This window comes from Anolis sagrei, chromosome 5 (genome assembly GCF_037176765.1).
Source record: "Anolis sagrei isolate rAnoSag1 chromosome 5, rAnoSag1.mat, whole genome shotgun sequence".
NCBI lineage: Eukaryota > Metazoa > Chordata > Lepidosauria > Squamata > Dactyloidae > Anolis > Anolis sagrei.
In genome coordinates this window covers 81,358,309-81,385,902 of record NC_090025.1, presented here as the reverse complement: position 1 = coordinate 81,385,902, position 27,594 = coordinate 81,358,309, and the positions used below count along the sequence as shown (strand labels likewise).

The following is a 27,594-nucleotide window of genomic DNA, read 5'->3' as shown; positions in this document are numbered from 1 at the left end:
CTGGTCATTCTCTGCATCAATATCACTGACCCAACCACTGCCATCTTGAAACTAAGGAGCCCCCCATGACGCAGTGGGTTAAACCCCTGTGCCGGAAGAACTGGAGATTGAAAGGTCGTAGGTTTGAATCGGGGGAGAGTGCAGATGAGCTCCTTCTATCAGCTCCAGCTCCTCATGCGGGGACATGAGAGAAGCCTCTCACAAGGATGATAAAACATCAAAAACATCTGGGCGCCCTCTGGGCAACGTCCTTGCAGACGGCCAATTCTCTCATACCAGAAGCGACTTGTAGTTTCTCAAGTTATTATTATGATTATTTATTATTTGGAGTGCTTCTACCCCACCCTTCTCAACCCCCTAAGGGGACTCAGGGCGGCTTACAAAAGGCACAATTCGATGCTCAACAATTCACAAAACACAATATACAAATTACAGTAAAACGTCAACAATTATGATTAATTAAAAACAGTCGAAAACACTACAATAGCAGCAGTAAAATCATCTTGTGGTCAAAGTTCACCAATTCATAAATCCGTGATCCATCTCGCATTGTCATTGTCCTTTCCTACTCTGGTCGTCATTGTCTTATTGTCCATCTGCCAGCTTACCCGAAAGCCTGGTCCCACATCCAGGTTTTTAACTTCCGTCTGAAAGAGAGAAGAGATGTTGATGACCTAATTTCCCCGGGGAGTGCATTGCACAGGCGAGGGGCCACCACCGAGAAGGCCCTGTCCCTCATCCCCACCAGCCTCACTTGTGAGGCAGGTGGGGCCGAGAGCAGGGCCTCCCCAGAAGATCTTAAGCTCCGAGTTGGGATGTAGAAGGAGATACGTTCGGACAGGTACACTGGGCCGGAGCTGTAAAGGGTTTTGTAGGTCAAAAACAGCACTTTGAATTGTGCACTTTGAATTTGAATTGTTGCTCCTGACATGACAAAAAAAATTTTAAAATCTTGAAACTCATCTTGAAACTCATTGGCATCACTCCCCACATTCCAAGCACCCTGATCCTGAAATACAATCACAGGCTGAGCTCCAACAGCAACATGTCTTTGACCAACCCTGTTGTCTACAAAGGTTGGCTGTAGGCTTGTTTTGTTTTGAAAAAATAAGACTGATGGTGTTCAGATTCAGCTGCTGCTTCTGTTCAGACTGAGCTCTGTTGTTCCCACTCAAAATATATACTAGCAGAGCAAAGGATGATGCAAGAAAAACTTGATACCGCTTCAGCCAGCTGAAATTCTGACAATCGCTTTTCCGGCATGTGCAGCAATGCAGTTAAGCCTTCATTGATGTTCCGGGGTTGGCATTTCTCAATTTTTATCACTACCCATCTGATGAGTCCTGGCAGGCTCCAGTGGAGTAGAAGGAGATTGAAGTCCCCTTGACATTGGCAGAACTTAAAACTCTGCATCTGCTGGCTCACAGCTGCAGTCTGAGACATACTGATTTAAGAAGAGCAACTAGGATTTTCCTCCACTCCACTTCTCAAGGCTCAAGTTAAGGATTGTGCTCTATGCCTTGTAGTTTTCAGTGGGTTTTAGACATGCCTGACTTCCTCTGGAAAGAAAATATTTCCATTCTTTGCATACCAACACATGAAAAGAGACGGAGAAATAGACCAAGGTTATAGAAAAGCCAAGCTGGATCTAGAAAGGGTTTTTAAACTCATTTATCCCCACTACTCAATAACTCTTAAGAGGAATTGTCCAACCATTCCTTCTTGTAGAAAGTGACGTCGAATCATAGAATCATAGAGTTGGAAGAAACCTCATGGGCCATCCAGTCCAACCCCCTGCCAAGAAGTAGGAAAATTGCATTCAAAGCACTCCCGACAGATGGCCATCCAGCTGTTGCAACCCAGAGCAGGAAACTGGACCCTCAGACAACAATACACCACACTTGGCTTCAGGAAAACAATCCTTTTTTATTGATGAAAGATGAATACAAAATAGAGGAAAAAATGCAAAGGTAAAAAGTCCCAGTAAAAATCAGCAACGAAAAATGTCCATAAGCAAGATCATAAAACCCACAGCAAAACTTCTGAATCCTAGAACCTGTTAGCAATCTACTAACCGTACTTGGAACAACTAGAAAACCTCTGAGGAACAAGGCCACTTGAATCAGGAGACCTGCAAACGCTGGCACATGATACTGTGCCTGGTCTGAAGCTGTATTCAGGCCAGGCCTATTTAAGGCCAAGAAATCTATTGCGAGACGTGCCTTAAGTTTTTGTTTGGATTTCTTTCAATCAGGTGACCTACGTAAACATTGTGCTTCTCCCCAACTCTGCCAAATCTGCCCCCGTCTATCCTCATTAGGCAGGCCAGGTGTCTGATTCTCTGGAGAACTAAGACTGGGAGGAAAAGGGAGTGAAACGTCTCTGCTCGGCTCAGAATGCATGTTCTCATGGGAATCTTGACTTTTGCTTTCCAAGGCTGAAGGATTTTCACTACTCAAACCATCATCATCTAAATTGGCCTCAGAATTCACATTGACATCTACATGGACATCAGGAAATACAATCAGAGAATCAGGTTCAGGTTCACACACAGGCAGAACCCCAACACCAGCCTCTGTTTAAAAGTCTCCAAAGAAGGAGTCTCCACCACACTCTGGGGCAGAGAGTTCCACTGCTGAGCAGCTCTCACAGTCAGGAAGTTCTTCCTAATGTTCAGATGGAATCTCCTTTCTTGTAGTTTGAAGCCATTGTTTTGCATCCTAGGGCATCAGAAAACAAATTTGCTCCCTCCTCCCTATGACTTCCTCTCATATATTTATACATGGCTATCGTATCTCCTCTCAGCCTTCTCTTCTTCAGGCTAAACATGCCCAGCTCTTTAAGCTGCTCTTCATAGGGCTTGTTCTCTAGACCCTTGATCATTTTAGTCACCCTCCTTTGGACACATTCCAGCTTGCCAATATCTCTCTTCAATTGTGGTGCCCAGAATTGGACACAGTATTCCAGGTGTGGTCTGGCCAAGGCAGAATAGAGGGGTAGCATGACTACCCTGGATCTAATTATTAAGACTGGCATAGCTCAGGTCCTAAGATCAAACTCTAACATATCCAGGAAGAATCCTTCCATTGAATGAGCTGCAGTCAGTCACTCTTGCTAGATAAGGGATGGGGGAAAGCTTAGCTATCCAGATGTTACTCTGCAACTCCCATCAGCCATAGCCAATGTTTACCGAAGGATGCAAGAAGTTTCAGTTTCTGACACTTGTAATCTAGATGGTATAAAGTAGTTACCTTTAAGGGAGGACATTAAAGCAACTTTTCAATGTGCCATTTGTTCACTCTAGTGCAGGCATGGGCAAACGTTCCAACTTGGGGGCCACATGGTGGGCAGAACAGGGTGGGCAGGCCAGGAGGGAGGGGATTCTCCTCAAGTCCCCTCCCTGCTCTTTCCTCCCCTTCCTGTTTTCTTTTGGAAGCAAAAAAGTGAAGGAAAGATGGGAAACATTTGGATCCCACAAGGATTGACCTTGGTGAGGATGAGATGCTGGACAGGAGAGAAAAAGTGTATCCATTACACCCCATATTGCCTATTCCTGGTATAAAATCCTAAAAGTGGAGGAGACCCCCAAGGACTATCCAGTCCAACCCCCTGCCATGCAAGAAGCACCACACCCCAGAGTCGGACACGACTGGACTTCATGTCAGGAGAAAACCTTTACCCTTACTAAATAGTAATAATATAAAATAATAATATCATTGAGTTGCTGATAAGGCCGAGAAAGGCAATATACAAGTATAGTAAATAAATAATAAAAATAATAAATAATCCAATAATCCAGATATTACCGTCATCTGTCAAAGGACAGTTGAATCCGAGAAAGCAAAATCTACAAGTGAATAAATTCTGTCAAACCAAACTATCTGTAGAAGGAATGCCTGGCCAGACATGAAAAATCTTTGGGAGTGATATGTTGATAGGATTTTTGTTTTTTTGGTAGGTTCTAACACTACGGCATCTCAAAGCAGGTGGATCCAAAACAGGAACTGTCCTTAAAGTGCGAATCTGGATCCAGATGTTAAAGAGGAAGTCTTAGGAGGGATTAGCTAGTCAGTAGATCAGAGATGGGTGAACATATGGACCTCCAGATGTTGTACTGCAACTCCCATTATACCTCATTGTTGACTGCAGTGGTCAGAACTGATGAGAGACGCAATCCATCAATGCCTGGAGGGTGGCGTGCTTCTCTCTTCCTTACAGCAGAGAGCCTATAAGAGGGAATGCCAATAATAGACATTTTGGAAAACTGAAATCTGAAAAAAAAGAGCCACGGGGAAGAGCCATGGAGAGAGGATATGTGTCAACAGCTGCAACTATGTAAGGCCATAAAGAAAAGCACCAATTGTGCATCTTTGAATATAAAATATTGCTAAAAGCAATCAATAAAACAGCAAACGAGGCAGGCTGACAGTATCCCCAGCTGCATTTGAATGTTTGAATAGATGATAAATTGTGTCTAGAGAGTAAGACAAATCCTTTCCTACCTGAAGCTCTATAATTCGTGGGCCCCTGCAGAAGCCCAGCCATTGTTCACCAACCCCTGATTTCCCAAAACCCTTTTTGCTCACAGAGTGGCTTTTTATCTCTGTCAAGCAGCCTTTTATTTTTGGAGGACCTTGAGAAAAAAGCCTAATACTCATTCCAGTCCCATGAGTCCAGAAGAGGACAGGCAATTCTATGGCAAAAAAATGCCATCAGCAGAAGTTTGGTATTTTTTCCTCAGTAGTAATTCCACCCTGGTGGTGCAGTGGATTAAACCGCTGAGCTGCTGAGCTTGTTGACCAAAAGGTCGCAGGTTCAAATCCATAAGTGGCATGAGCTTCCACTGTCAGTCCCAGCTTCTGCCAACCTAGCAGTTCAAAAAAACATAATGGAGTTTTTTCCACAAATTTTCTTCTTATATTTTCCCCAAATTTTATATATTGCCGATCTTATAAAATGATTTCCAAACTTTTTTTTTCTTTTTTCACTCCCTTGTACCATAGATAATGGTGCCATCTGGCTCTTAAGTCTATTCCTTCTAGATTCAGTAATTTTTTCATTTTCTAGTTTTGTCCATTCTCCGGAATTTTTTGAGTTTGTCTTACTTCATTCATGATTTTTTTTTAGGTAGGGGATTAATTCATTTTGGAAAATTTTGTAATATATGGCTGTGAGTCCATCTGGACCTGGTGCTTTATTTGTTTTCAGGCATTTTATTGCTTCTTTTATTTCTTGTTCTGTTATTTCTACCTCTGAGGATGCTTGCCATAGATGCAGGCGAAACGTCAGGAGAAAATACCTCTAGAACATGGCCCTATAGCCCGAAAAAACCCACAAGAACCTTGTTATTTCTTTGTTTAACTCTTCTCTCTGCTCATCCGATATTCTTTTAATTTTTTTGTTTGCCGAGATATTGTGTTATATCCTCTTCTTTTATCTTTTCTTTCTGGTATAAGCTTTTGTAGAAATTTCTGAATTGATTTCTTATTTCCTCCTCTTGAGAACACAATGCATTTTTTAAGATTCTGGGCCATTTGTAGCCCAAAGGATAGTGATGTGGGGATATTGGAAATATAGGTATTTATACATATATTGTATATACATTACAAGCACTAAAATGTAGAAAAAATCAAGTTCTCTCTGTATTATGAAGTCAAGCTGACAGGACAAAAAGGATGCTGAAGGATCTGTGTCCAAGGGACAGGCAAGAGGGGGGTGAACAGGCAAGAGGGGGGAGATAAGAAAGGCCTGGCACAAATAGAGGTAAGAAGTCAGGAGTTTCTCTCCTTCCCTCCTGACAGGTCAAAAGTAGGCCTCTTGATAGATCTAAACTGAATCCTAGTTACCTCTAATGCTTTAGAAAAAATATGAAGACATGCTCCTTGTATGAAGAACAGTGGTTCTCAACCTGTGGGTCCCCAGATGTTTTGGCCTTCAACTCCCAGAAATCCTAAGAGATGGTAAACTGGCTGGGATTTCTGGGAGTTGTAGGCCAAAACACCTGGGGACCCACAGGTTGAGAATCACTGATGTAGAAGGTATAATTTGATATTTCTATGATGCAAAAGTGATGTAGTGATGATGTTACAATATGTAGAAGCATGTTTCTTTGTTTGCCTGCACTTGGAGATGTATAAAAGGTGTGCTGGTACGGCTGTACTAAGAGCTCCAACTTTATTTTCTTTCTGTTATCTGTTTGCAGTCATAGGGCAGGCCCCCTGTCCATCATAATTAAGCTTTGGTTCCGCCCCTTGTTCAGGGCTCTGGGAGGGAAAGGAGCCATTTTTTGGACAGTCTCTCATAAGGAAGTTATACTATAGGACATAGACCAGCTCGTCCTGTAGAAAAGCTTCTTTTCTCCAGAGCATCCAGGGAAAAGTAGCATCCAGGGAAACACAGATTCTAGGGAAAAAGAAATTCCAGGGAAAAGGTCCCAAGGCTCTGGCTGAGAGCTCACAGCCTCTTAGCCTCACAGCAATCAGAGGGAAAACAGCCCTGAAGTTTCAAAGAATTCTCTGAGGGAGGACAGCACTACAGATCCACGGAACTCCATCTGAAATATCTTCAAGCCTCTGCTGGTAGGTCTACTCGATACCCAGACGCATTTGGAATCGGTAGTAGGACCCACACTGATAAGGCATAGATAGTAAACAGCCTGGGAAAAGTTAAAAAGGGTGTTTTTTTTCCTACAGAGAAAGTTCAGTTAATTAAAGTCAGGTACCAGCCCATTGAGGACTAGACTAAGAAAGCCTTGAAGTGTTGTTTGAACCATTGAAGATCTGTTGTTTGTTCCATAATAAAGACTTTGTTGTATCATTAAAGACATCACTTCAGAAAAATCCCTGAGAACCTCTCTTTGAGGCACCCCTGACTTCCCGCTGGGCTTAAAGTATACGTCCTATAGAAAAGTACAGCTGTTACAGGCCCAGCGCGCAACAGAACAAAAGGGAAAGTCAATGCCGTTGTCCGCACTCTGGTTTGCTTTTGGATGCAATTCCACACCAGGGTCTCAGCTGAAAATAAACGTACCTTTTCTGCCTCATATAAAGGATTGCTCTTGGTATTATCTCTCCTATCAGCCATAACATGAATGGTTATTGTAGTAATTGTTTATTAATTGTGTAATGTGTTAGGTTGTTAACTGCTTTTTACACTGTAGCATTGAATTTTTGCTGTTCTTATTTGTTGTGAACCGCCGTGAGTCGCCTTCGGTCTGAGAACAGCGGTATATAAGTAAAGTAAATAAAATAAATAATAAATAACAATAAAACCCTGCAAAAACTCTCCAAAAGGGGTCCAATGGCTGCATAAGGCCCATGTCCTAAGGGAGTCTAAAGCACTGCAAAATACAGTACTTTTATTCCTCCCCCCACTACCATCCCAAATGGCTAAATATAAGCAAAATGAAACCAGAAGTTACATGAGACCATTTCTTTTTTTCAGCATGATTGTGTATGTGTGTGTGAAAAAAGAGAAACTGCCCATGTCCAGTTTTTCTTTCTGTTTTCTTTCTTTGGACTTAATTCCAAAGCCCTCTGCTAGGGCTTAGTTGAGATCAGTACAGAAACCCCGGTGGCACAGTGGGTTAAACCCTTGTGCCGGCAGGATTGAAGACCAGAGGCGGCCCTAGGTAATTTTTGACGGTAAGCAAACAGTATTTGCCCCCCCCCCCCAACCAATCACTGATATATATTTTCTGTTCGTCGTGGGAGTTCTGTGTGCCATATTTGGTTCAATTCCATCATTGGTGGAGTTCAGAATGCTCTTTGATTGTAGGTGAACTATACATCCCAGTAACTACAACTCGCATATGTCAAGGTCTATTTTCCCCCAAGAGTGCCTCAAGAGCGCCCCTGGGGAAAATCAACTATACTGCAAATGATTACTTTGCGTAATGGGTTGAGCCCCCCCCCCCACCACCACCACCGCTGAAGACTGATAGGTCACAGGTTTGAATCTGGAGAGAGCGCGGATGAGCTTCCTCTGTTAGCTATGGCTCCCCATGCAGGGACATGAGAGAAGCCTCCGACAAGGATGGCAAAACATGAAAACATCCTGGTGTCCTCTGGGCAATGTCCTTGCAGACGGCCAATTATCTCACATCAGAAGCGACTTGCAGTTTCTCTAGTCGCTCCTGACACACAAAAAAGTGTAAGAGCAATCTTTCCCCATCTCAGCATTTACTTTGCCAAAAGGAAGGAGGATGAAGAGAAGGTGTGAGCCTTTCCCAGTCTTACCTTTGATCCTACCCACTGCCTACCTATCAACTTGATGTGACCCCAAACCCAGATGAACACAGAAGAGACAAGGTTCACTCCGGAAAGTGAGTGTCTACCCTGGCTCCTATCAGTAGGATTTGGACGACTATCCAGATGCTGCATGCATATGTTGCTAATGCCACTTTCATGAATGCTAAAGAGCAACTCTGTACCAGGGCATAATGGAGTCTTGTGTCATGTTACTTGTCAAGAAACATCCAGCATGTTGTAAAATTGTCCCTCAGTGGCAGTTTCGTATCTCCCTTAAAGCCTCTCTAGCATACAATTACGTGGTTGCAACAAGGCTCTGAATCAGATGGAACATTACTCCAATCTGATCCTTCTTGAATATCCATTGCTCTCCCTCTCCCTTTCCAAACAACTTATTATCTGTGCCATTTGTATTCCAAGTCTGAAAGCCTTTTCTGAGCCAGTTTCTCAGCTGCATCCACTAGCGTCCATTGCAGCTGACAAGGAGAGAAACAAATAACCAGATCTATTCAAAATCTTTGCTAATTTGCCATCCACTGCTCCAGAGTTCATTTGTTATATATAGATTCTGCTAGCAAACACAGGCCCTGTTTGCAATGAGAAGGCAGCTTGCTGCATAGAGGAAAGCGATTAGAGGGGGGAAATGGCATTGTTTTAAATTGCAGCTCTCTTGAAAGCAAGGCAAAGTGTAATTTGTATGGCGCCATTGCAGCCATTCTTCTTGCATCGTCGTCTTGCAGAGAATGGATGGGTTTATTTTAATTTGCTTTTAGTATTTAAGCAGCTTGATGGAAAAAAATCTGTTGCTTGGGGGATTTATAAAAAAAATCTGATGAGGTTTCCTTCTTGACAAATAAATACAACGACTGTGCCTTGTTTTTGAATAGACAGCCAAGCTCCATTCAGGAATGCAGAGTGGATTGATTTGATTCATGTCGCTACCCATCAACAAATACTTTCTCGGCAGTATAAAGATAAAAAATAAACTCGGCTTCTTCTCACACCCTTGTCAGTAGGCTTGCTTACTTACTTACTTACTTAGGAGATCCCTTGTTGTCTGAGTAGGATTGTCGTCCAAGATCGGTGTACTGGTAGTGTGACGATGGAGCCCTATTCTTGATCTGCATGTTCTCCTGAAATGGCAGGGAGAAGGTTTCAGGAAAAGAGACAAAGAGAGTTCTGGAGGTCTAAAAAGCACAGATTTATTACCAGCTGGGGCCCTGGTGTGGACTAGCGCCCAAAAGCACACCAGAGCCCCGATCAAGGGTCTGACTGTCTTTTATAGTCTCCAATCGGAGTCAAACAAAGAAACGTGTATCTACATACATTTACATCATTCACTGCATCATCTTAGCATCAAATTTTACCTTCTAACATGGAAAAGGCATGTCTGTGTTTCTAAAGAGCAAGCATCCATTAATCAAGGGGCCCACTTTGACTTGTCAAGAGGCTCCTTACTTAGAAGGAAGACATTGGGACTTTCGTACCAGCCTCTGTGGCTTATCTCTCTCTCTTGGAATGTTCCTCCTCCCTCTTGCTGTGCCTGGAAGCAGCTTGCTTGTCCTGTTAGCTTGGGTTTCTTATACAGAGAGAGAGAGAGCCTGATTTTTCTATATATTTCAGTGCTTATAACGTACATACAATTTATACATAAATCAATAAATATCTATTTTCCCAATATCTCCTCATCACTCCCACAGTGAGGGCATTGGTTTCCAGGTGGAAGGCGGTCCCGATCTGGGTTGGCTTGACGCGCCTTCCTCTTGGCATGTTTCTCTCTTTCGCCCTCCATTCATGCCTCTTCAAATTCTACAGCATTGCTGGTCACAGCTGATCTCTAGCTGGAGCGCTCAAGGGCCAGGGCTTCCCAGTTCTCAGTGTCTATACCAGAGTTTTTAAGGTTGGCTTTGAGCCCATCTTTAAATCTCTTTTCCTGCCCACCAACATTCCATTTTCCATTCTTGAGTTCGGAGTAGAGCAACTGCTTTGGGAGATGGTGGTCAGGCATCCAGACAATGTGGCCGGTCCAGCGGAGTTGATGGTGGAGGAACATCACTTCAGTGCTGGTGGGCTTTGCTTCTTCCAGCACGCTGACATTTGTCTGCCTGTCTTCCCGAGAGATTTGCAAGATTTCTCAGAGGCAACGCTGATGGAATCGTTGCATGTCACATCTGTAGATAGTCCACGTCTCGCAGGCGTATAGCAGAGTTGGGAGGACAGTAGCTTTATAAAAAGCATCTTGGAATCACTATGGATGCCCCAGTCCTCAAACACTCTCTGCTTCATTCAGAAAAAAGCTGCACTCACAGAGCTCAGGCAGTGTTCTATTTCAGTGTCAATGTTGATTTGGTGGAGAGGTGGCTGCCAAGGTAGTGGAAATGGTAGTGGAAATGGTGTGTTTGTGGCGTACAGGAGTGTCTATGTCTGCAGCCGAGTGCCTCTTACTCTAGAGCAGGGGTTCTCAAACCAAGGCCCAGGGGCTGGATACGACCCTCCATGGTCATTTACTCAGGTTCAACGTAACACTGAAATGACTTGAAAGCACACAACAACAACATCCACAACTACCCCCCCCCCCTCTCTTTGGCTTCCAATCCAGCAAATCATATGCTTAATTTTGATTATAGTGGCACTTCACTGTCTATAACAGGGGTCCTCTTGTCTATAACAGATACGGCCCTCCAAGATCATTTGCCTGGCCCTTGCTCAGGGTCCACCTAAGTCTGAAATGACTTGAAAGCACACAACAACAACAACAATCCTATCTCATCAGCCAAAAGCAGCTCTATACTTCCCACTGAAATACCAATAAGTTTAAAATTGTTCATGTTAATTATCATATTTTTAAAGTGTTTTTTGCACTACAAGTAAGATATGTGCAGTGTGCATAGGAATTCATTCATGTTTTTTTCAAATTATAATCCGGCCCTCCAACAGTTTAAGGCACTGTGACCTGGCCCTCTGCTTAAAAGGTTTGAGGACCCCTGATGTAGAGTAAGAGATGCTCGGTTGCAGGCTCTGGCAGGTGCGGGCGCTTTCTGGGCCTGCACACCACACATGCACTCTCTCTCCATGGAAAGCAAAGAAAGTAGGATAATGGTCACATTGTTAGTCAAGGCTCTTCTTGACTCTTGGACCAGTTTTTAAACACGCTTCTGGAATGAGCTTCGTGTAGGCCTGTGCGGTTTCGTTCATTAATTCGTTATTTCGTAATTAAATCGTTATTTTTACCATATCCGACGCGATTACAAAACATATTTTCAAACCCGGAAGGGTTTAAAAATATCGAAACTGCAGCCCCATATTTTTTACGAGCTTCAGCTCGTGTCGTTAATGGGATGGAGGCTGCTGAGTGCTGCTGGTGCCTGGGAGCCAATCCGGCGCTCCCAAGCACCCAGCAGTGCACCGTGGCTGCTTTTGATTGGCCGGGAAGGCCTTTAAAAGGAGCTCCGTGCGGCCGCGGAGCTCATTTCTAGCGCGGAGGCGAGGGAGGAGAGGTGTGTGGGAGGGTTGTGCTGCTTGGTGCTTGCTTGAGTTGGCGTGGCTTCTTGGCTTGGAGCAAAGAGTAGTTGGACTCTTCTGTTGGTGTGTGCTATTTTTTGGGGTGTTTTGGTTGTGTTAGATCGTTTGCCCTGACTCCTGCCTGTGTTAGCTCAGGGCCAGCTCCATTTTTGAATATTTTCTAAATACCTCTTTTATTCTTTAAAAAAAACTCAAAAATATTCTAAAACTCTTCTGTGGCTGTGTGCTCTAGTTGGTCCCTGTTTGTGGCTGTGTTTGGTCCACAGCAGGGCCATTTTCTGCTTTATTTTCCATTTCTGAGTATTTTTAAAAAATACCTTTAGTGTATTTTATTCTTTAAAAAAAACTCAAAAAAACTCAAAAATATTCTAAAACTCTTCTGTGGCTGTGTGCTCTAGTTGGTCCCTGTTTGTGGCTGTGTTTGGTCCACAGCAGGGCCATTTTCTGCTTTATTTTCCATTTCTGAGTATTTTTAAAAAATACCTTTAGTGTATTTTATTCTTTAAAAAAAAACTCAAAAAAACTCAAAAATATTCTAAAACTCTTCTGTGGCTGTGTGCTCTAGTTGGTCCCTGTTTGTGGCTGTGTTTGGTCCACAGCAGGGCCATTTTCTGCTTTATTTTCCATTTCTGAGTATTTTTAATGAATCGATTCGTTATTAACGAATAACGAAATTTCGTTAATTTAAAATTCGTTAATCAATTCGTAATAGCGGGTTGATGTATTAACGAATTTCGTTAATGTTCGCGCATGCGCTAAAAACCCGCGGGCGCCATCTTAACGAATCGATTCGTTATTGGGCCTAAATAACGAAATTCGTTTATATTAACGAAATTTCGTAAATATCGAAACTTGTTTTTGGAAAGTTTTGTAAATATTTTAAATATCGAAACAAAAAAACACCCCAATTACAAATCGATTTTAGAAACAAATTTTTTCTTGATCAAACAGGCCTAGCTTCGTGTATTCCAAGTAGACTGGAACATACTTAGTCCTAATCTTTTTTATACCACTTCATTGGATGTGTTGCAAGAGCAGATTCCCAGATTAATTTAGTGTTTACACCTTATTTTATTTTTCTGGTTATTTAATATTTAAGGTTTATTTTACTTAAGTGGTATTTGTCTTTACTGTTCTAATGTAGCACAAATCCTGTGTAAAATCATACTACATATTTTTGATATTAATATTGAAACCTTAAATATATACAGAAATTCTTTACTAGAGTAAGAGGTGCTTGGCTGCAGTTCCTGGCAGGTGCGGACGCTTTCTGGACCGGCACACCAGACATGCACTCTCTCTCCAAGGAGAGCATGTGCGTTGCGTGCTGGAGCGCCTTTATCTGCCAGTAACTGCAGCCAAGCACCTCCTCTAGAGTAGAAACAACATGTAAGAAGAAGCAGGCCTGTAGCAAGGGGGGGGGGTTAGGGGTTCACCCCCCGCCAAAAATTTTCAGGTTAAAAAAAATTAACCTGGTTTACTCATGAATTTTAACTGGTTAACCAAATCCCCATGCTAAGTCTATGAGACGCAAAAAATTAAAAGTCTCTCCAGAACTGCAAGCGCTATTTCAAGCAAATATTGATAATTTATTCACACTTGCAGCAATAGCTGATGTAGTGAAGCAACCAAGTTGGGGAGGGGGGGGGGTTGAACGCTCTCATTAAGGAGGCCAGACTTGGTGGAGGTGGTTGACAGGGGCGGAGCTGCAGGCTATGGAAGGCTGCTCTGCCCCCTGCTGTGCTCTTTGCTTCAGCGTGAGCTAGGAGGCAGGTTTTCAAAACTCTCCTCCCCCCCCCAAATTTTCAACCCTCCCCGAAATGTTTTTCTAGCTACGGCTCTGAGAAGAAGCCTCCTTGAAGCACGTGCTGGGAAGGGGAGCCTGGTGGAAAGCCCCCCCCCCCCCCCCATAATGGGATGATAGAAAATGGATCTTTCAACACCAGAGAGTGAAAAGAGATATCTTCCCTCCCAATTTTGGGAGGCCCCCAAAAAATGGGCCCCCCATAGAAAGCCAGGACATTAAACAGGTCAGGATTTACCCCAAGCACACAACCCTACAATCCTTCGCAGATGCGATTGGCGGGAACGAGAGACAGGGCTTTCTCAGCGGTGGCCCCTCAGCTATGGAACGTCTTCCTAGGGATATCAGATTGGCCCCCTCCCTCCTAACATTTTGAAAAAGAGTTAAAACCTGGCTTTTTGAGCAAGCATTTGCAAATGCAGTGTAACAGACTAATTTAGATCCACTGCACGATTGGACAGTGTGACTGGATAATGATTTTAGTAATGAGACGCTGAGGACTTGTGTTTTTATCATTTTTATTGTTTCTACTTTTTATGGCTTATATTATATGTTAATGTTCTTAATTATATTTTATGTTGTTGGGGGCATTGATTGCTGACTGTAAACCACCTTGAGTTGCCTTTGGGCTGAGAAAGGGTACGAGGGGTATTTTTTAAGTAAGGTCCGTTTTGTTGTAGACACTAGTAGTTCATGCGCATGCCGCAACAAGCACGTGCATCGTGTACCAGCATGTCTCGGGAACAACTGTGCTCAGTTTCCGCTCTGTAGCTAACCTGTACGGTTCTGTTCTGTGCTTTAAAAATGTTTAAGACTATCAACTCACCCTCCGCATGTGAGGTTAGCTCAGTGATACGGTTTTTGTCAGCAAGGAACCTGCCTGCTGCAGAAATTCATCGACAGATTTGTGAAGTGTACGGTGATACTGTTATGAGTGAAAGCAAAGTGCGTAAGTGGGTACAACAATTCAAAGATGGCCGTGACAACGTCCATGATGAGGACTGCTCCGGTCACCCTTCTTTGATTACAGTGAACTCTTGGTTATCGGAGCAGGCGGCAAGTTTTTATGAAGAGGGTATTTTAAAATTGGTTCAGAGGTATGATAAGTGTTTGAACAAACTTGGCAACTATGTCGAAAAATAGAGTTAAGTATGTACTTTCTGAAAATACATTTACTTTTTTGAAATAAACTTTAGTTGTGTACTCAAACGGACCTTACTTAAAAAAAAACTCCTCGTAAATATGGTAAATAAATAAATGCTGTGGACAATGATGAAAGAAAGGGCAGGGCATTAAGTTATCTCCCAGCATATCCATTCTGAGGTCCAGACAAAGGGTAATACTGCTGCTCTTTTCATTTCTAGACTTTGTAGTTGTCCAAGTAACACAAGAGAAAAATGTGTGATATGTGGAACCACTGTGGCAAGAAAGCATTTGGTGCTCTCCAAAGAAAAAGAAATGGAAGCACTCAGCTTTTGATGTATGTGAACTTTCAGTGTTCCGGGAATAAGTGACCATGTTTCCGCAAGCCTTCCTCCTCCGCCTTGCAGTCATCCATGAAATGTTCCAACTAAATTAATTATATTCTGCCTCCTAAAAATAAACCAATCCATTTTCCCACCTCTGTGAATTTACTCTCCAAGCTGGCTCACTGTCCTATTATGATTCCACTTTCCCCTCATTTTGAACACAAAGTCTTTTTTTTTTGCACGTCTTGCTTGTGCTGCAAGGTTCAAGAGCCAGTCAGAAATCCTGCCACCTCTTCTGGGCTCCTGAGTCAGACAGACTTCGTGACGGGAAGTTAAAAATAGTAATGTATTTTTTTTTCCTGCCCACTGTAAGCTGTTTAATATGAAGCACCTGTTTTCTGCGGTGATATTGACAGGCTTATAACAGCGAAACATGATGCTCCCCAGTAAGCAAGCAACACCACATACTCCAAAACAGAGGCATTTCTGACTATGCTAATGCTTCCTTCTGCTACATATTTCTAGTAGTTATTGGGAAGACTAAAGCAGGTTGAATTTTCAAAGCTGAACAGACACAACTACTGTCAAAAGTAGGCTGCTGTTCTCATGTTTTCCGCTTTGTTCTCCACACAGTGAGGCGCAGAACCACTTCAAATTTGAAGAGGTCTCATACCAGTGTGATCAAAAAGTGCATTATTTCTAGCAGATTTAAAATTTTCTTCTTCCCAAGACACAGCACAAGTTCCTTTTCTTCAAACATTTTGTAATCTGGAGCATGTGGTTCAGTCCCAAGGTTCTCCTCCCTTCATTTCTCTTAGAATAAATAATAAAACTTTGTTTATATGCCGCTCTATCTTCCCTAGGAGACTCTCTTCATGCCTTATGCATAGTCTGTTAGGAACATGGCAAATTGATGTTTTCTTCCAAACACACATTCTCTATTATTTGTGAGATACACTGACATGCCTCAAGGACTGATAGGACAATATTGGATGCATGTGAGGGAAAGTGTTGACTATGATGACCTCATCATATGGGCTGCCAGAATTGCCATGCATTGTGGTGAATCCGGCAGTGCCTGGTGGGGTGGCGTGGGGAAATCCATTGCCCCATGCCCCTCATCGCCTTGCTTGCCCTCCCCCATCATCCCACCTGAATTCCCCCATTGATTCAATTGAATGCAGAAAGCCTCCCATGTTGCCGCCATGGCAGCATATGCCGGATCCTCTATAGTAGTGTTTCTCAACTTGGGGGTCGAGACCCTGGGGGGGGGGGGTCACAAGGGGGTGTCAGAGGGGTCACCAAATACTATCAGAAAACATGGTATTGTCTGTTAGTCATGGGGGTTCTGTGTGGGAAGTTTGGTCCAATTCTATCACTGGTAGGGTTCAGAATGCTTTTTGATTGTAGATAAACTATAAATCCCAGCAACTACAACTCCCAAATGTCAAGGTCTATTTTCTCCAAACCCCACCAGTGTTACATTTGGGCATATTGACTATTTGTGCCAAGTTTGGTCCAGATCCATCATTGTTTGAGTCCACAGTGCTCTCTGGATGTAGGTGAACTATAACTCCAAAACTCAAGGTCAATGCCCACCAAGCTCTTCCAGTATTTTCTGTTGGTCATGGGAGTTTTGTGTGCCAAGTTTGGTTCAATTCCATCATTGTTCAGAATGCTCTTTGATGGGAGATTTGACTATCAATCCCAGCAACTACAACTCCCAAATGAAAAACTCAATCCACCCCCAATCCCACCAGTATTTAAATTTGGGCATATTGGGTATTTGGGCATATTGGGTATTTGGGTATTTGTACCAAATTTGGTCCAGTGAATGAAAATACATCCTGCAGATATCAGATATTTACGTCACAATTCATAACAGTAGAAAAATTACAGTTACAAAGTAGTAACGAAAATAATTTTATGGTTGGGGGTCACCACAATATGAGGAATTGTATTATGGGGTTGTGGCATTAGGAAGGTTGAGAACCACTGCTCTATAGTTTTGCGATGGAACTCCACCACAAGTAGTTCTACATCTTGTGAAGGAAGCCGACAGGCTCCATCAAAAACCTATAGAGGATCCAGCATATGCCACCTAAAGTTACCCCACCTGATGGGGTCATGAGATTTACTTATGATAGGTAAAGGGCTTTGGGTTTTGTCATCCCACCTGGCTTCCCCCATTGATCCAATTGAACGCAAGAAGCCCCCCATGTTGCCGCCATGACAGCATATGCCGGATCCCCTATAGTTTTGCGACAGAGCCCCACCACAATTTATTATTTATTATTTATTTACAGTATTTATATTCCGCCCTTCTCGCCCTGCAGGGGACTCAGGGCGGATTACAATGTACATATATATGGCAAACATTCCATGCCATAGACACACAACATATATATACAGACACACAGAGGGTATTTAACTTTCCAGCTTTCATGAGGGTATTCTGGCCACCAGGGGAGCTGTTGCTTCACCGTCCATTTGTGACACTGATGAAGTACTTCCTCATTATTCTGCTTGCCGGCTGGAGATTTTATGGCATCGTAAATTGAGAACTTTGAATTTAGACATGGGTTCCATCTCCAAGATATTTCATTATATATATATACTAGCTGTCCCCTGCCACGCGTTGCTGTGGGCCAGTCTGTTGATCTGGGAAACAAAGTACTGAGAAAGTGTTGGTTTCTAATATATGTAATTTCTTTATGCTTGTGGGTAAACAGTATTTCTTGCTGTTTCTTTGTCAGTGTTGATGTGGAAAGTGCCTGGTTTGCCCACCCTGGAACATGCAACATATCATTGTCTTTCTGTAAGGGTCCCTTTCAAATCTATGATACTATATTTCTCTCTGTGTGAATCATATCTATCTATCTATCTATCTATCTATCTCTATGGCTGGATGGCTCTTTGTCAGGAGGACTTTGATTACGTTTCTTGCCCTGATGAAGGGAGTTGGGCTGGATGACCTTAAGTATTTTCTGTTGGTCATGGGGGTTCTGTGTAGGAAGTTTGCCCCAATTCTGTCGTTCGTGGCTTCAGAATGCTCATTGATTGTAGGTGAACTATGAATCCCAGTGACTACAACTCCCAAATGTCAAGGTCTATTTCCCCCAAACTCCATCTGTGTTCATATGGAGCGTATTTGGGCGTATTGAGTGCTTGTGCCAAGTTTGGTCCAGATCCATCATTGTTTGAGTTCACAGTGCTCTCTGGATGTAGGTGAACTACAACTCCCAAACTCAAGGTCAATGCCCACCAAATCCTTTCAGTATTTTGTGTTGGTCATGGGAGTCCTGTGTGCCAAGTTTGGTTCAATGCCATCGTTGATGGGAGTTCAGAATTCTCTTTGATTGTAGGTGAACTATAAATCCCAGCAACTACAACTCCCAAATGACAAAATCATAATTTTTTGAGTGATGGTCACTCCTTGTGTTGTGAGACATTTTGTTGCCAAATTTGGTGTGATTTTGTTCATTGGTTCTTTTGTTTTTAAGGTACTCATTATGCACAGAGCATTTATATATATATATATATATATATATATATATATATATATATACATACACACACACACACACACACACACACATAAATACATATACATATATATATATACAGATAATCCAAAAGCTGAAATCCAAAACACTTCTGGTCCCAAGCATTTTTAATATAGGAAGCTCAGCCTGTATCATTGCATGAGACTATCATCCTGCCATTTTTATTTAATTCCTTCCAGTGATTGGTAGAGTATGTTGGATGCCTATTTTATTAGTATAGGATTAGGTCAATTGCTATGACAACATTAATCACTCAGTTGTAGAAATAGATGCTGGCATTCAATAGTGTGGCCTTCATCATTGATCAATTAATGGAAGTGATCCGTGAAAGTATTTTTTTAAGAAATGTTTTGAAAGCATAAATGAAATGACAGTTCAAGACTTCCACCCCATATCATTTTTGTCTTGAGCTTGTTGGTTTCTTACAAAGGCAGAGTAGCTCAGTGGTTTGAATTGAGCTGGGCAGCCCGGACTCAAATCCTGCCTCCATTGTTCATCCACTATAGTGTACCTCACTCACAGCTTGGTTCCAAGTACAGCACAGTCAGAACGAACCACTTGGTGTACAAAACTTTAAAGTGCTATATGTGCTATATGTGCAGCTGATAATAAATTGTTCATCAAGGCTACCCAGGAACTCTTAGCTGTGCTGCTGTTGAGTTTACCACAAAAGAACCAATTCACATTCTCAAAAGATGTTTTCTATTTAAAATTTAAAGATTTTTTTTTAAAATAACGCTTGGGGATATCTTGTAGGAGTTTTCGGAGAAGAAAAAGAAAAACCCACATTCATACTCATCAGTTCTATTTTATTCTAGTAACTAAATAGGTCGATAGTGAGCAAAAATTCCACAGCAGTGACCCCGAATTTGCTTTAAATACTGCACTGTTGAGATGGAGTGTTTAACCCATTCAAGTTTTTTTTTCTTTTGCTCCCACTTTCAAATTTCAGGAAAAGCAGTGAAGTGCTGCAATTTTCTTTTATTTTTTCCTTGTGGGAAGCATTAGAGATGGGAAGGCCTAGAAACACCCTCTGACTTTAAACACCACACATTGAATAGGAAAACAATCCTTTTATTGGAGATAACAGAGAAAATGTTGCGGGCCTGAAAATAGTTGTTCTTTTATGATTTTGGGGTGCTGAAAACAAAAATAACATTTAAAAATGTATATTGGCTCTAGTTTTTATGATATAAGCAATCACGTGATCACGTATGGTTGAAAAAATGCATGTTGCGACTTACACTATGGAAGATTCTAGAATACTCTAGAAAGTTTGATGACGCAGTATTAGTGCCGTGTGCAAAATCCAGAAAGCCCTATATAAGGCCAGACTTTTGAACAGTGAGGGTCAGTCAGCTGAAGACTGAGACAGTCTCGTTAAACATCGTTTTACATTGTTCTTTTGACTGTAGTTATGCCTCGCACATGTGTCAATAAAGCACTATGGAAAAAGAGATCAAGGCCAATGGACTCCGTCAATGCTGTCAGACTCCTGCTGGAGCATTGTAAGAGACAATCCTTTCCTTGAATACAAAAGAAAAGTCAAGAGAAGCAAACAGGATAGAAACTCAAGTCACGATTAAAGCGACATTTAAACTTTTCAACTGTATTAGGCCTACTAATATAGTTTCTTGCTGCACAAACATAAACAATAGACTAATTAAATAAATATTTCTCATGTATAAACTATTGGCAATATAATTTGACTAAAATTTAATAAATATTCACGGTTTATATACATGCAGTAAGGTTAGGCGCATTATCACAATATTAACGAATTACCTATTGTGGAGAAAATTGAAATAGCTGTTGCATAAAAACCAGAGCCAATTAACACATTTAATTATTATATTTGAATTCAGCATGTTAAATTTATTAAGAAATGGCACATTTCGTTTCCGCAACTGAGAAAAACTGAAAATTTGTAGAACAGTGTAATTAAAAAGCAGCAAAGTAAAAAAGCATTATAAAGAAATAGGTAGATCCAATTAGGTAAGAAGATAAACAGGAACAAAATAGTCCAAGGTAAAGTTCAGCAAAGTCCATGAAAACAAAGTCCATACTTCTCTAATATAATCCAGAAAACCAGAAAACATTAATCCAAGGCATGAGTATGTAGTCATAAAATCCAAGAATCAAAACCATGAAACAAGAAATATTTAAGAATGAATCTTTCAAGCTAGGCTTCCATGAAACAAGGACGGGTGTGCCGTCGCTGCCTGGGGGCTATAGTTCTTGGTGAAAAACAAGGACATGGCAACTTTTCCCCAGGGGATTGCTTCTTGCCTTCCTTTAGAGAACTGGAACTCCCAAGGACCAACAAACACTATAGATAACTCGAAATAGGCGTTATTGTTCACAAAGAGTTATCTTTCTAAGGCATTAAACTTGATGTTCAAAAAGGGAGTAAAGAAAATATACATTATAGTCTCTGGTTGTCTTGGGTCCAAGGAGTTTTCCAGCTGAGTAGCTTCCAAGTTCCCTCTATCTCAGTGGTTCTCAACCTGGGGTCCCCAGATGTTTTTGGCCTTCAACTCCCAGAAATCCTAACAGCTGGTAAACTGGCTGGGATTTCTGGGAGTTGTAGGCCAAAAACATCTGGGGACCCCAGGTTGAGAACCACTGCTCTATCTCAATGGCTATGAGGTCAGAACACTCACAGCCCCAGTCCAATCGCCTATATTGAAGGCACAAAGTCTTCCTCTTGATGCCAAAGGACTGGTTTGAAGGCACTTACGATTCGTCAATGTCGTGCAGATGAGCTGGGCATGAAGTATGAATCTTAAGGGTATAAACCTAAGAATTGATGGTAAGAAATGACTTGACCAAGGGCTTTGAGCCATGCCTTTCACACATCCATCTGTTGCCATTTGGTGGTGGAATGAAAAAGAAAGTACTGCCCTCCTCCCTAGGAAGGGGTGGAGCCAAATAATTGAACTGGGTGAGCAATTCGACCAATGCAAAACAACATTGATTGACAGCTGCAGCTAACCAATCAATTCAACTATACATTTACAGGGTAAACAGGCAAATCTGGACATGTTACAACAGTTCAAACCTTTGCAACTTAAAGTTTTACATATAGGTGGCGCCAGTTGCGCCGTCACAACAGGAACTTGATTCCAAATGATGCTTCATCTGGCTACATTTCCCATACTTGGGATTTTTATCCTCTCGTTAAGCTATCCCAAGCACTCAGAAATTGGTTTCGCTTTAATTGAGATTCCCTTATCTTTTTCTGCCTGGCAGAATGTCGAAGCCACAGTTCGGCTTGTCTGTTTTGACTAATCTCCTGCCATCTATTTGCTCATTAACTTCTGCAGATGCCGAGTTGTTTTCAAGCCCCAAATCCTAGGAACTCTCTGGGAGCAATTCAGGGAGTACACCATCATCCCCACACCCTTCAGGGACATTCTCATGGAAAACTACACTTTTAACAGTGATCTCCTGTTCATTCTCTGCATCAATTTCATTGACCAAACCATTGCCATCTTGAAACTCATTGACATCATTCCCCACATCCAAAGCACCCTGATCCTGAAACACAATCACAGGCTGAGCTCCAGCAGGGGGGGGGGGGGGATGGAAAAATGGAGGAAAAATGGGGAGAAAAAACAGAAAAACAGAGGAGGCGGAAAAGTTTGGGGGGAAATGGAAAAAAACTTTAGAACAGTACAACAACAGAGAGGAAACAAACAAGGACATCTAATCACATCTCAACAAAGATTGCTCCAGGCACTGCCAGGCAATTAAATGCTAATCAAGGTAGTCAGTTGAAACATTCACACCTAGCTCCAACAGACAAGAGTCCTTTGTCCCACCCTGGTCATTCCACAGATATATAAACCCCTTTTTCCTAGTTCCAACAGACCTCACTACCTCTGAGGATGCTTGCCATAGATGCAGGCGAAATGTCAGGAGAAAATGCCTCTAGAACATGGCTATATAGCCCGAAAAAACCTACAACAACCCTGGGAAAAAACTGTTTTCCCCCAATTTTCCATTTCTAGGAAGCAATGAAGCAATTTTTCCTGCTCTTCAGATTTTAGATAACACCAACCAGGAGGGGTACAAATACTTCAGAAAACAGAGCCAGGACTTCAAAATTACTGTAACAGATTGAAGGACCAGAGCAAATGAAATGTATTTGTGTTACTGAAGCTTTACTGAAGTCAAAACCGCCTTATATCTACAGTATCCCACTGACAGAGCTTGTTAGCTCAATTAAAAATATAATGAAAAGAAAAGGCAAGATAGGAATACAGTGTCATTACCTGTTTTTGAGATAAAATGCTGGTTGTTAGTAATCACAGGACTCGGCCCCCCCAAGTGTACATGGACCAACTACTTAATTATTTTTTTCTAGAACCTCGAAGGTCAAGACTGGCCAGAAAATAGTTGCCTGAATTCCCTCTCCTGGACCTTTTGAAGACTGTGACATTTGAAAATGTTCAGTCTGCAAGACCTTTTCCTATTCCCCATAATTTCTCAAAAAAGCTCTGACATTACATCTACAAGTGCCTTTACTACCTTTATATGTAGTTAATTTGGCTCTGGAGACTAGCGACTTCATCATAAGGGCAAATTTACCCGTCGTACGACACTTTCACTGTACTTACTTAGGCGATCCCTCGTTGCCTGAGTAGGATTGTCTTCCAAGATCAGTGTACTGACGGTGAGTTGTGGACTTTGATTTTGGGCATTGCTGAACTCTATTGTTGTTCATTCGTTCAGTCATCTCCGACTCTTCGTGACTTCATGGACCAGCCCATGCCAGAGCTCCCTGTCGGCCGTCACCACCCCCAGTTCCTTCAAGGTCAGTCCAGTCACTTCAAGGATGCCATCTATCCATCTTGCCCTTGGTCGGCCCCTCTTCCTTTTGCCTTCCACTTTCCCCAGCATCATTGTCTTCTCTAGGCTTTGCTGTCTCCTCATGATGTGGCCAAAGTTCTTCAACTTTGTCTCTAGTATCCTTCCCTCCAGTGAGCAGTCGGGCTTTATTTCCTGGAGGATGGACTGGATGGATCTTCTCGCAGTCCAAGGCACTCTCAGAACTTTCCTCCAACACCACAGCTCAAAAGCATCGATCTTCCTTCGCTCAGCCTTCCCTAAGGTCCAGCTCTCACATCCGTAGGTGACTACAGGGAATACCATGGCTTTGACTAGGCGGATCTTTGTTGCCAGTGTGATGTCTCTACTCTTTACTATTTTATCGAGACTGGACACTGCTCTCCTCCCAAGAAGTAAGCGTCTTCTGATTTCCTGGCCACAGTCTGCATCTGCAGTAATCTTTGCGCCTAGAAATACAAAGTGTGTCATGGCCTCCACATTTTCTCCCTCTATTTTCCAGTTGTCAATCATTCTTGTTGCCATAATCTTGGTTTTTTTGATGTTTAGCTGCAATCCGGCTTTTGCGCTTTCTTCTTTCACCTTGATTAGAAGGCTCCTCAGCTCCTCCTCGCTTTCGGCCATCAGAGTGGTGTCATCTGCATATCTGAGGTTGTTAATGTTTCTTCCAGCAATTTTCACCCCAGCTTTGCATTCATCCAGCCCCGCACATCGCATGATGTGTTCTGCATACAAGTTAAAAAGGTTGGGTGAGAGTATGCAGCCTTGCCGTACGCCTTTCCCAATCTTGAACCAGTCTGTTGTTCCGTGGTCAGTTCTGACTGTTGCTACTTGGTCCTTGTACAGATTCCTCAGGAGAGAGACAAGGTGGCTTGGTATGCCCATCCCACCAAGAACTTGCCACAATTTATTATGATCCACACAGTCAAAGGCTTTAGAATAGTAAATAAAACAGAAATAGATGTTTTCCTGAAACTCCCTGCCTTTCTCCATTATCCAGCGGATATTGGCAATCTGGTCTCTCGTTCCTCTGCCTTTTCTGAACCCAGCTTGAACATCTGGCAACTCTCACTCCATGTATTGCTGGAGTCTTCCTTGCAGGATCTTGAGCATTACCTTACTGGCATGAGAAATAAGGGCCACTATACAGAAGTTTGAGCAGTCTTTCGCATTTCCCTTTTTTGGTATGGGGATATAAGTTGATTTTTTCCAGTCTGATGGCCATTCTTGCTGAACTCTACCTTGGACTAATTGGTTCCTGCTTATCTTTTTACCTAATTAGATTTACCTATTCCTTTAAAGTGTTTTTACTTATCTTCAATAAAAATGATTGTTTTCCTATTCAACGTGTGGTGTTTTAAAGTCAGAGGGTTATTCCTGTCCTGGAGTGCAACAATCCCATATTTCAGGGAGCAGGCTCTTCTAAACCAGAAATGTGTGGAGAGTATCTCAGTTTTAAAGGGAAACACATGGCAAATCAATATTTTCCTTTGGTTTTTAGGCAGAGCACTGTTTAAAAGCTTCCAAAGAGGGAGCCTCTACCACACTCCGGGGCAGAGAGTTCCACTGTTGAACAGTTCTCACAGTCAGGAAATTCTTTCTAATGTTCAGATGGAATCTCCTTTCTAGTTTGAAGCCATTGTTCCTTGTCTTAGTCTCTGTGATAATCTAGGTTCACATACAACCTGGGGAGGGGAGGAGAAAGCAAACTGCATTCATCTCCGTTGAATAATACAAATGACTTCCCTGCCTCGCCAATGAGAGGGTGTGTTATATACAAGAGGTGCTTGGCATGCGGCAAGTTATTGAAACCAAATACGTTGCCCACACAAATAAAGCATTTGTCCCAGGTTAAGTGAGCTCTGTTTTGTCCAACTATATGAACACCAACTCTGAAAAGGCTTAATACAAAAGCAGCAAATAGCTGTGGTAATTGAGTCATTTGGGTGTGGAAAACATTACACCTCATTCATCTATTCACTAATTTTTCTCTTCTAGTTCATTTCCCCCCGAAGTCCCTAATAGCAAGTAATTTCCAATAAGAGACATACCAATTTCACATATTTCTTCTCCAGACAATTTTATTTAATTTATTGTATTAAATCCACACTTTAACAAAAACAGAAAGGCGACCATACATAAATTTGTTGCTTGAATCAGAGGCTTGTCGTAGCCCTAGTAACAACAAACATAATGGAAGAGGCTAATTAGAATGTGCCTACGAGTTACACAGGGGATTTAGCTGAAATGAATATAAAAGCGCTATGAAAGAAAGAAGGCAAAAATAGAAAATCAAAGGGGGGAAATCTCTCTGCGCTTTGATCCGTCCTGATGTTTTCTAATGTCTTTCTTCTCCTTCAGCTGGTGTCAATTCAGAGTTGGTCAGTATAACGATATACGAAATATATCAATCCCGTCACTTGCCTCCACTGGTACCAATTATAAAGTATATACTATAATATATCCCACAGCTGAACACCACTGTAAAGGATTATATGTAATATCACACCCCTGGACATCAGTAAGAAGGAAAATATTACAACCAGTGATGCGAGGCTGGAGGCTTATTGATAATATGTCTGGGCAGGATGGTTCTTCCCCCAAAGTTTCACTTTTTCCTCAAAAAATCCTACCCCTGTGCCTCCAATTTCGTAGCGAGATGTAGATAGATATGTGTAATGGTAGAGTGAACACTGCTTGTCTTTTAGTCTTCTTTTGGTTTAAAGTTGCCATAGGATTTTTAAAATGAGTTTTTGAGGTAAACTTTTCCCACTTCTTCCAACACTGCTCTTCCCTTAGCTCCCAGAATGACTATTTGACACGAGGCCTTTCTGTATTATTAGGTTGTTAAAACTGCTGGAATTATCACAAAGGATTAATGATAGATTGAGGAACAATAGAGACCTTTTTGAAAGTTAAATAGAAAAAGATTTATTTATAAAAACAGGCAACTAACTACTTCTGAGAGGTACAAAACGCTTGACTTGTTACAAAAGTACTACAGCTTGATGGTTGCTAGAATAAGTTTCTTCACTTAGTTACATACAGAGCTAATCAAACAGATCTAGCTGCTAGTAACAAAAATCCCTCACTCTACTTCAGAGAAATAGTAATGAGTTTCTGACTAACTTATCCTAGGTAGTTCCCTGAGTTACCAGCTAACTCTTCCCAGAATTCTTCCTGCTAACTAACTCAGCCTAGAGAGCTAATCTCTTGTACTATCTCCCACAAGAAATCAGGTTGCTGTCTGACCCTTCTGCTGTCAGCTAATCAGCCCGTCTCACAGACACACTCTCTCTGAAAACCCAGTTTCAAAAACACTTCTTATCCCACCAGCTCCCAGTTCTCCACTCCAAGAAGCTGAAATCTTTTCCCTCTTAAGACTTGGCTCCTCCCAGCTACTTTAGCCAATCCCAGGAGACCGCAAACTCCTCCCATCTTCTAACTATCCTCACTCAAGATGGCTGCTTCAGTGGCTTACACTCTCAAAATGGAGGTTTGCCATACTGTTATCCAGGCTTCTTTTCCAGCCTACTAGGTAAGATTCACTACAGTCAGCATCTCAAATGTTAAAGTCCAGAAGCAGAACGTAGTAGCTCTGGTGTCAGAGAGGTGGTGAATCACACCTTCTTTTAATCCAAACTTTAAAGGAGCAATTCAAAATAAGGTGGAGGCATTACTTTTCATTCAACCCTCGTATATATATTTTCTTCTGATACACCTGTTTTTAATTACTTTGTTGTGTTGTTGTTACTTCTTATTTGAGTTTTTGTTGCCACGAGTGTGGCAAATGCAGTGGAAGGCAGGATCAATATATTGATCTAGTTGTCTATCCATCTATCGATCTTCTGAATCAAAATCGAACAAAACAAAATACCTTTTATAGTGCTCAGTTCTCGTCAATAAAAATAATCATTCTGATTTGTTTTGTTTCCTGTTCCTTCCATTGGTTCAGTTGGGCTCTCAGTTAGCTTCGGACCTTAATCCTATTGACACAACTTTGTTTGCCTTTTAGTACAGAGTTCTCTATCACTGTAAACTCTAAAAACGAATAGGAGACATATTGTAAAAAGTACATCTCACAAGTGCAATTATGACACACAGTGTCTTCAACCAAACATATGTGCTTATTG

At 41.9% G+C, this 27,594-nt stretch overlaps 1 protein-coding gene across 1 annotated transcript in view; it reads left to right on the top strand.

Annotated features, from left to right (window-relative positions):
• LOC132777231 (sucrase-isomaltase, intestinal-like) overlaps nt 1–27,594 on the top strand; it is a 183,243-nt gene that overhangs the window by 24,240 nt on the left and 131,409 nt on the right. The gene's annotated exons all lie outside the window — the stretch shown is intronic.